At 32.5% G+C, this 9,672-nt stretch overlaps 1 long non-coding RNA gene across 1 annotated transcript; it reads right to left on the reverse strand.

The window, feature by feature from the left end:
• Positions 1 to 8,055: 8,055 nt before the first annotated feature.
• LOC130446811 (uncharacterized) lies at positions 8,056 to 9,128 on the reverse strand. Its single transcript, XR_008910188.1, has 3 exons — positions 8,896 to 9,128; positions 8,137 to 8,284; positions 8,056 to 8,069 (listed from the first exon to the last, which is right to left on the reverse strand). It is a non-coding gene; the product is annotated as an uncharacterized LOC130446811 (long non-coding RNA).
• Between the last annotated feature and the right edge of the window lie 544 nt (positions 9,129 to 9,672).

The raw sequence follows: 9,672 nt of genomic DNA on the forward strand, positions 1-9,672 counted from the left end.
ATGAAAACATCGAATCGTAAACATAAATGCATTTCTATTGGCCGAAGCTGTCGGAAGGCGTATGTACACAATTTCTTCGAAATATTCCTGGCAGACATTAGCGTCGCTTGGTAAAATATATTTAATTCATAAATTTCTTTAAATAAAAAGAAATATGGCGTTCTTTAGACCATAGGCAAATGAATACATTGAAATTGCACAGTGTAGTGAGAATAAAGACAGACATGAATTTAATAATAAAGATTTAGATATAAAAACACAACAAGTTATTTTAAATACATTCGCAAGTTTAAAAAAGGAAAATATTAAGCTATCTGATAATGCAATCATAATGATAATTGCTGAACTAACTAAAGTACATAAATTTTTCATTTATCGAGGAGTCACGAAAGAGGTTGCTGTGGATCATTCAAACAACCGAAAAACATGTAAAGAAAAACTAAAATCAGTCGAAAAAGCTACTCAAGATTTTATACGTAGGACACACACACACACACGAGCGAGTGAGAAAGCCCGTCCCTCTAAGCATCCACTCCCGGATAAATCCGCGAGTGAGAGATTAGCCTGTTGGTTATAAACTCTTGGCTTCTTGTTCTGGACGTCTTAATGTGTGTGTGTGTGTGTGTTTCGCTGCCTCGGGTAAACCTCTTCTAACCTTCTTGGGCAAGAAAAGATCTAATCCGAGTGGTCCTCTGTCTTCTCTATAGCTGTCCCCGATGTATAACTCCGCACTTGCTTGTGAAATGCGGAGTTACCGTGTCGGGGGGTGTCCTCTTGTGGGTTGCTTCGGTGAAACCTTCGGTGAATCTTGTGAAATGTATTTTTTTCTATTATTATATTTTTTTTTGTGTTTTTGAAAATTTTTTACTAACCTAACTTAATCTAATGATCCTGGTCCTCCGTTTTACTTTATCTGTTGGGCGATGAGTGTTGCTATGAGTGTCTGCACACTCAGTAGCTCGGGCGTTCCTTCTCCTGTCGTTTTCTTAGCAGCTAGTGCGTAGTTGCGACCTGTTTGTGTGGTGCTCGTGGCTGGTTTGTATTCCGTCTTCTTTGGATGTTTCGGGCACTCCCTGTAGTTTGCGGGGTGCTCTCCACAGCAGTTCCTACAATTTGGTTTTTCTGTCCTGTTTATTAGTGTGCAATCCGCCGCTCTGTGCACTTCCGCACATCTCACGCAGTGCACGTCCATGTTGCACGTGCTCTGACCGTGGTGAAATCCCTGGCATCTGTAACATTGTACAGGTCCGTCATGCCTTTTTTGTTCTACCACACTTATTTTTGTGCGGTATAGGTATCTCAGCTTTTTGTAAGTTTGTTCCTCTGCGGGCTCAATTACTACTAGTAGTAATTTTCGGATGTTGTCCTCGTTTCTTTGTGTACGGCTTGTCAGTTGCCATACTTTTCTTGGTCTCAATCCATTTTCCCTCAGCTCTGCCTCTACTTTCGACGTGGGGGTGTTTACAGCCAGTCCTTTTATGACTAGCTTCCTCTCTTTTTCTTCGTTGAGTAGGTACGTATACCACTCAATCTCCTTATACTCGCTCAGGAGTATCTTCATTCTGTTGAAATCCTCTTTTTCCCGTGTTTATTCCCTTTTACACTGGGCATCGATTTTCCTTTGCACTAGTTGCTTACGAAGTGCTGTCCACATGAGTGGGGACTTTAGTATTTTCGGAGGTGGCCTTCTCTCCGTTTTTGTCTGTTTTCTTTGTTCTTCTCTTCTTATCTTTTCTAATTCTTCTTGGACTTGTTTGTCCGTTGATGTATCTTCTTCCTCTGAAGATTTTCTCTCTGGTTTCTTCTTTTTTTTCACTTCTATATATTCTCCTTCCAAGGGGTTGTCTTCATTTTGTATTTATTCGTTCACTCTGGGTTGAGATTTCGTCTCATCTACTTCTGCTGTAGTTGGATTTCTTTCCATCTTTTGTATTTTTTTGTCCAATGATTCGTTTTTGGCTTTCAATTCTTGATTTGTGTCCATTAAGGACTTATTTTGATTCTTAAGGATTTCAATTTGTTTTTCTAAATTGCTATTATGCTTATCTCTATTAATAATCATCTCTGCAAGATTTTTAATTTGTTTTTATCGTCTTCGTCAACAATTCAATGTCAGCTAGTTTTTCAGTTTTCTTATTTAACAACTCAATTTCCATTTCTTTTCTCCTGTTCACTTCTTCTAATCGTCTTATTGTGGTCTCTTGACTTTTTCTCAGTCTTTCGACAGACGATCCTCTGTCATAGGGTTTCTCCCTATTTTTGGAGTTACTCTCTGTTTTGGTTTTCCTATCTTACTGAAATACTCAGTACGGCTGTTTTGGAAAAACGGATTAAGTCCGCACAATCAAATTTGTTTTAATAAACACAATTCTTTCGTGCAGAAGTATTCTCTTTCATTATAAATAAAAGGCTGTGTCAAATCACAGCTACTTGCAAAAAAAGAAAGTTTCAGCTCTTATCTGACTACCTGAGTCCGCTTTCACTGCACTTCACTGTCACGCGTCGAAGTCTCGGAGTCAACTCGTAGCTACTAGCTTATACGTAGGACAGTTTATAATTAACATTTTTATGAGGCAAACAGTGTTGCGACTTTAAAAGTAATACATCAAAAAGTAGCAGATTATCCAAAATACAATTATACCAGTTTAGAAACATTGCGTCAAGTTTTGTCAGCATGTGGTTTTAAACACAAAAAAACTGAATAAACGGATGGTAATAACTGTATCGTTAAGGATAGTTCGATGGTGACAGGATTATTTGCGACAAATAAAAGGCTACCTGAGTTCTAATAGACACATAATTTATCTAGATGAAACATGGTTTGACGACAGTCACGATGTAGTAAATTTCGGTTGACAATAGTAAAAATTGCATTATATTATTAAAATCTGCTAAAAAAAATAGAAACTATGGAGCTGATTATGATGTTATGAAGATATGACAGCAGAATTATTTGAAGATTGGTTTAATGAACATCTTTTACCTAACATTCCACCACAGTCAGTAGTCGTTATGGACAACCCATTCTATCACTCGTGGCAACTCCTTAAGATACCAAATAGTAGTAGTAACAAAGCTCAAATTTCAAAAAAAATATTCCTATTCCTGTGAATGATCGTAAGAAAGGCCCAACAAGCAACAAAGAATTGCTTACTGTTATTAAAGGTCTAAATTTATTATACTGACAAACCGTGCAAAGAACAGGGTCATACTCTTCTCAGACTAGCTCCTTACTATTGCTTATTTAACCCTATATAGATGATATGAGCACACGATTCTGACTACCATGATTATTTAAAAAGATACTTTGGAATTGAAGTACTTCTTTTTTTATTTTATTTTCAAAAAAATTATTTTCCTTTATGTTTTGACTTTTGTTTGTCCAGATAAAAAACGAATGGGGTACACAAACGGCTCAGTTCACGTCTAGTACCTTGTTTAAGCCAAACTCCCTTACAGGTAGTTTCATTTTACTCGTCTATTTAGTTAACGAGGTATGATAATGATTTTTTTCCAAGTTCCAAGTATGATTACATTCAAGTGCATCTGTCTAAATAGCCGCGTATAATGCTGTCCAATTTTTAATGATTCGATTGCCTTTTAACTCGCATAAGATCTACATTTTTTTAAAAGTATTTATAAAAATAATAAATTTATGAAATTATGTATCTACGCCTATGGTAGATCAAACAAAATTGTCGGCGAGGGTTTTTATAATCTGCAATTGATATTGGAAGAACTATACCAACTAAATTACATGCAGAAGGCTCTATCATCGTTACATCGTTACAAAAATAAATTTAAAGATAAAGGTTCCAGTTATTGTCGGACAACTATTTATGAATAATGAAAATATGACTTTTATAAGAGATAATCAGATACGTTTATTAAAAGATACTACGATGACCGTGTCTCAAATAGATAAGGTTAATAAAATAATATCAAAGAAAATAGAATAACATATTAACGCAACTGTCGTAATTCCATCTCGTTATACGTTAATATTAGAAAGGGAATGGATATACCTTTCAAAATTTGTTATTTCACGAAATCATGTTACTTTTTGTAATTCAATGTTAAGGATATTGAATCACGAAATTATTTTGGCTTTGAAAAACAGCGTTCTAGCTTACTCGATATACTTAAAGAGTATCAAGATTCTTTACCTACAACATCTGCTATTACGTTGATAAACGTTACCGTATGCCTTATGGAGTGGCGTTTGCGAAATATGAAGAAATGAGAGGTATAATCCAGGATCTGACTCTCTATATGCTAGTCCTCTCTTATTAGTTAAAGAAATCAGTTGCGTTGATTAGATTCTCCTCAACAATAAAATTGTAAAAATAATATCAAATTTGCCTCAAATAGATAACCTTCGGGATAATCTTCAAAGTAATACATTCTTTATCACTCTACATTTGGCATCGGCCTACCATTATATTCTTATAGAGGGGGAATCTGTTCCAAAAACTATTTGAATAAGATTTTGAGTCCACTCTGTTTGAAATATGTAATCGTTTATCACCATGACGTGAATTTAGAAACTCTTAACACTTTACGTGTTGAACAATACATTTTCCAGCAATCAAAAATTGAATACTTGGGACACGAAATCACAAAAGAAAATATCAAGCCAGGACCAGATAAAATAAAAATTGTCTAAGAGTTTTATGAAAGGATTCGCTGGCATAGCAGAACCTAGAGCCTCATTAACAAAAGATATTTTAATTTTGTTTGGAGGCTTCATCGAACTTAAGCAAAAACTGTTTTAGCTATTCAAAGAAGAGGAGCTGACACAGAAGTTCAACGCAATGCAAGTAAGGTTGGTTTAACTGGAATATCACTACAGTGACAGCAAGAAAAAAAGAAAAGAGGAATATTACTCTTACGAGTTATAATTTTTGTAAATGGTATGTTATTTAAAGAAGTTCTGTTTTTATTTAAATGGAATAAAATTAAAAGTGGTGACAGATTGCGATTAATCAAACCTTATTAAAAAGAGACTTGGTATGCTGAATTGCCCGCTGATGGTTTTCAATGCATGATTTTAATATTTAATATCGTACAGCCAGAATCTTTAAAGAAGACCAGAGAAGATACAAAGAATACCGTAGCTATCGACTTTACAGAAGAATTGATCAGGGCATGAGACGGGTAATTCCTAAAAGAGCTAGAAGAAAGATCTTATCGTTTTCTCATGGTAACGTAGGCTATTTCACACTTAAGAAAACCATAGAAATGATTGAAGCACAATATTTGGTTCCCTATTATGAGGAACTATATCAAGATCTACATAAAATCATATCATCAGGAACGATTCTCGGTAGTCTCCAATCGGTGGACACGATTGACATTACATAGATCACTTTAAACCATTTGTAACTTGTTAACATAAAAACAAATACCTGATAGTAATAGTAGACTGATTTACGGAGTTTTTTTATCTAGAAGCAGGTAGCAAATACAAAATCTCGCACTGCTGTGAATTTATTAGAAATAATTATACAGTTTTTTGAAATACCAAGACGAAAAATTTGTGACCACGGTTTCTCTTGTACGAGCGCGAGTTTTAAGATTTTTTATGTGTTGCTACTACATCTAGGGAAAACGGCCAAGTGGGTGGAATCAACTGTTCTATTCTCTCTTATTCTTCTAGTATGTTTGGTTTGATGTTTTACAGATGCTCAGGTAAAACCTTTGCTTCACTGGGACGCGAAGGATAGTCGGGTTTGGTCGACTGTAAGGTAACAAAGGGAAAAACATCGTAAAGCAGATTGAAACATTTATCAAGAGTGATATAGTAGCCAAAGTGAAAGTAAAAGAAGCATATTGTAATGTTTCTCGGATGAGGTTCGCGGATGAAATTGCACAAGTTAATTTAATACTTAAAACTTTATTACACCAATCATCAAAATAATTACAACCCTACAAACATGTAAAAAATAGCTACCAGATGCTTGATGTAGGTGGAATATTCAACTTGTTTGAGTGCATAGAAGAGCAAACTAAAAGTTGCCACAATGCTGCATACAACCAAGGTATGCGTATTGTTGCTGATCAGTGATTGTATGGTGAGGTAATAATATTGAGGGCTACACCAACCAAAAACCAGCAAACGTCCCTAATGGTATCTCTACATTGAAAAGATCTAGAGCCAAGCAAGTTTGGGATACGTAGGATTCATGACACACCCAGTATACCAGCAAATATAAAGGTGTTATCATATCACCACTGCGTATGAAGGCTCGATAAGATGAATTAGATAAAACAGTTGTGAGAAATCAGATCCAATCAAACTCTTCAAAACGATTCTCGAAGTTATTGAATTTCATTGAAGAACAATACAAATTCAACCCTCATAATTTATTCATCTTCCTCTAAGTATGCAGAAACAATTTGTTGCAATAAAATTTGCAAGATTTCTCAAATGAAATGACTTCAATGTGTCGTGAAATTGAGACATCTGCAGATGGTAACTATTCGTTAATAAACAATTTTTTCCACTTTACATGTATATTCCAAATAGAAGCTTTGTGTTTATTTTCCGCTCGCATACAACAGAAAATGAAAAAGCATTCAACCAAACACTATTCAATTATAATAGAAGAAACTAATAAATGAAGCTAGTCAAGCTAATGAATCAACGCGACATGATAACGGTTTTTGAGATACATCAATAAATCGCATTTTCTAACAGTATACTCAATAACAATACAAAGTTTAATGATTTGTTGTATTTAATACATGGTCGAACGTTCAACTTCCGCAAATAGATGTATATATGCTAAAATGATTAATATATATATATATATATATATATATATATATATATATATATATATATATATATATATATATGTATATATATATATGTATTTTTACAAGAATCAATACAATTTAAAGCCCCCGAAAATCTTAATTACTTGTAAGTAAAATTTAATTATTGTTATACATATTTCTTATATTGTATTTGACCATAATTTGCTTATTTATATTTATCTGATCTATAGATCACCTTCATGATGAATATCAAAATAAGGATAAAATCAACTTAGAACTTTGTTCCTATAAGAAAATTTAATTTTTCCTTGGTTTCTACAACTCCAATATATTAAATTTATTAGAATTTACAAAATAGAGCCATAAATTTTATTTAAATTATCATTTATAGCTTTTTTGTTCTTATAAATGTGAACCATTCTAAAAATTCTCTTTTTCGTGTATTAGATTCCGTTTCAAGAATTTTTGAATCTTTATAATTGAATTTATGTTTTTTTGATATCTCATGGTTCGTTAATAATGCAGTTCTACTTTTTTTTATCGTATTGATGACCTCTTAGTCTATTTTCAAAATACTGAGATGTTTGCCCTATGTAGACAGCGTCACAATTAGTACAAGGCACTTAATATATAATATTACTTTTTTTGTTTTTTGATGTTTTTGATTTTAATCTAGTGAAATATATGATTAAGAAATAAGAAATTGCAGAAATTTATATATATATATATATATATATATATATATATATATATATATATATATATATATATTTCAAAAAATTGGGTATTCATCTTCTGGGAAATTTTCAGTATATTTTGATAAAGGCTTAAAATTAGTCGAAACGTCAATGTTTATCTATCTGTTAAGAATAAATAAAAAAAAACAAATTTTGAAACAGAATAGAACTAAAATCAAGAACATTTAGAGGCTTTTAACCTTTTGATATGTTCACGTTTCAAAAATATTCTTGATTTTAGGTCTCTTCTGTTTCAAAATTAGTTTTTTTAATAATTTTTGAAAGATAGATAAAATTGGCAATTCGACTTTTATGTCTTTATCTTAATATTTTGATAAAACAGTAATAACAAAATATTTTGATAAAGACTTAAAAAAAAGTCGAAACGTCAATTTTATCTATCTTTCAAAAATTATTTTCGACATTTCGGCTTCCACTTTAAAGCCATTATCAAGAGAAGGATGGGGATAGGGTTCATTGATAAGAAGTGATCAGATTTCAAGGCCTCAATCTGCCTACTTCTTGGAATTTTACCGAGAAAATGAAAAGCTGAAAAAAATATAAAATGATTAAAATAAAAATAATACTCTTTAGTACATGACATTTCAATACATACCACAGCACTTGAAGGAATGTAGCTTTACAAAAAAGCCCTTTGGGATATGACTATTATTCATTTAATTTACAAGAAACTTGATAAAATATCTCAAAATAAATGGAAAGAACCGTATGCTTCATCTGAATTACCTACGCTGTACAATTTTCTAAAATTTATAAAAGAATTACAAGATATATTGGAATATTTGGAAGAGCCTCATTTTCAAACTAAAGTACACACTAATCATAATTAATTAAATATTCAAGTCCAAAAATACAGGGTCGCAGTAAAGTATGTTAATCGATTAATATATTAACATTCAACTTTTGTGAAGGTCTACATTATATTTATACATGTAATGACTTTTTAAAATTAAGCATCAATGTAAGGTGGAACAAGGTAAAAGAACTACAGTTATCTTCAAACTGTCTGAGAATGGGACATTCAAAAGAAACGTGCAATTTAATACAACTAAAAAAATAAAACAAGTCAATCAATACAATTCTAAACAAACAGTCATGCAGGACTCTAACAATTCTTCTATCCTTCAAGTTTCTTCAAATGTTCTGTTCTAGTCAAGGCAATTTTCAAGCATTTAGAGCATTATTAGACTCTGGAGCTCAATCCAATCTAATCACTAAATCTTATTGCAAGCGTTTAAACCTAACACTGATCCCTACCAATTTTTCAATCAAAGGAATCAATCAAACAATATCTACCCTCACAAAAAAGAATTCTATTTCCATAAACTATAATAATTTTCAAAGCAATACATACTGTTATGTCGTTCCAATATCAACCACAACAGTGGATATTTCTGTAATCAGTATTCCAGATAACCTTAATCTAGCTGATCCCGAATTTATTTTGTCTAATAATATCGACATGATTATTCGGGTTACTCTCTTTTGGGACCTTTTATTAGAAGGCAAAATCGCTCTAGGTGAAAATCGTCCTATTTCAGAAAACACAAAGTTAAGCTGGATCATTCCCGAGTTAATTGAGGCGTAGAATTCCAAAACCAGCCAAGTCCATTTTTAAAAATTTTTCAAAGCTGGCCGATAAAGGTCGAAAATTATGTATTGCTGTTAGAGGACTGGTATCTAAGTGGCAAAGAAAAAAAAGAAGAGATAACATTAGCTGTTCACTGATAACACAAAAATATGTGACCTTTATCGGCCAGCTATGAAAAATTTTTAAAAATGGACTTGCCTGGTTTTGGAATTCTACGCCTCAATTTCAAGTTCAATAAAAATGTCTATTTGCAATTTACCTAAAAACATACCCGAGAATTATAAATTATGAAATTCTAGGAGCTTAATGAGATCAAAGAACCTGTTTTTGCTATCAATGAAACTTTATTGAAAGAAACCACTTTACGTCATCCTAAGAGTCAATTTATTGTTAAACTTACATTTGAAAATACTGCTGATTTTGGATCAAATCCAGAATTTCATAATCCTTACAAGAACAGCCTAAATTACTATTTTCCACATCATGGTGTTTCCAAAGAAATAAATATTACACAACAAAACTTAGATTAATTTTTGGTGG

The sequence above is a fragment of the Diorhabda sublineata genome, chromosome 7, assembly GCF_026230105.1.
Source record: "Diorhabda sublineata isolate icDioSubl1.1 chromosome 7, icDioSubl1.1, whole genome shotgun sequence".
In the NCBI taxonomy this organism is placed as follows: Eukaryota; Metazoa; Arthropoda; class Insecta; order Coleoptera; family Chrysomelidae; genus Diorhabda; species Diorhabda sublineata.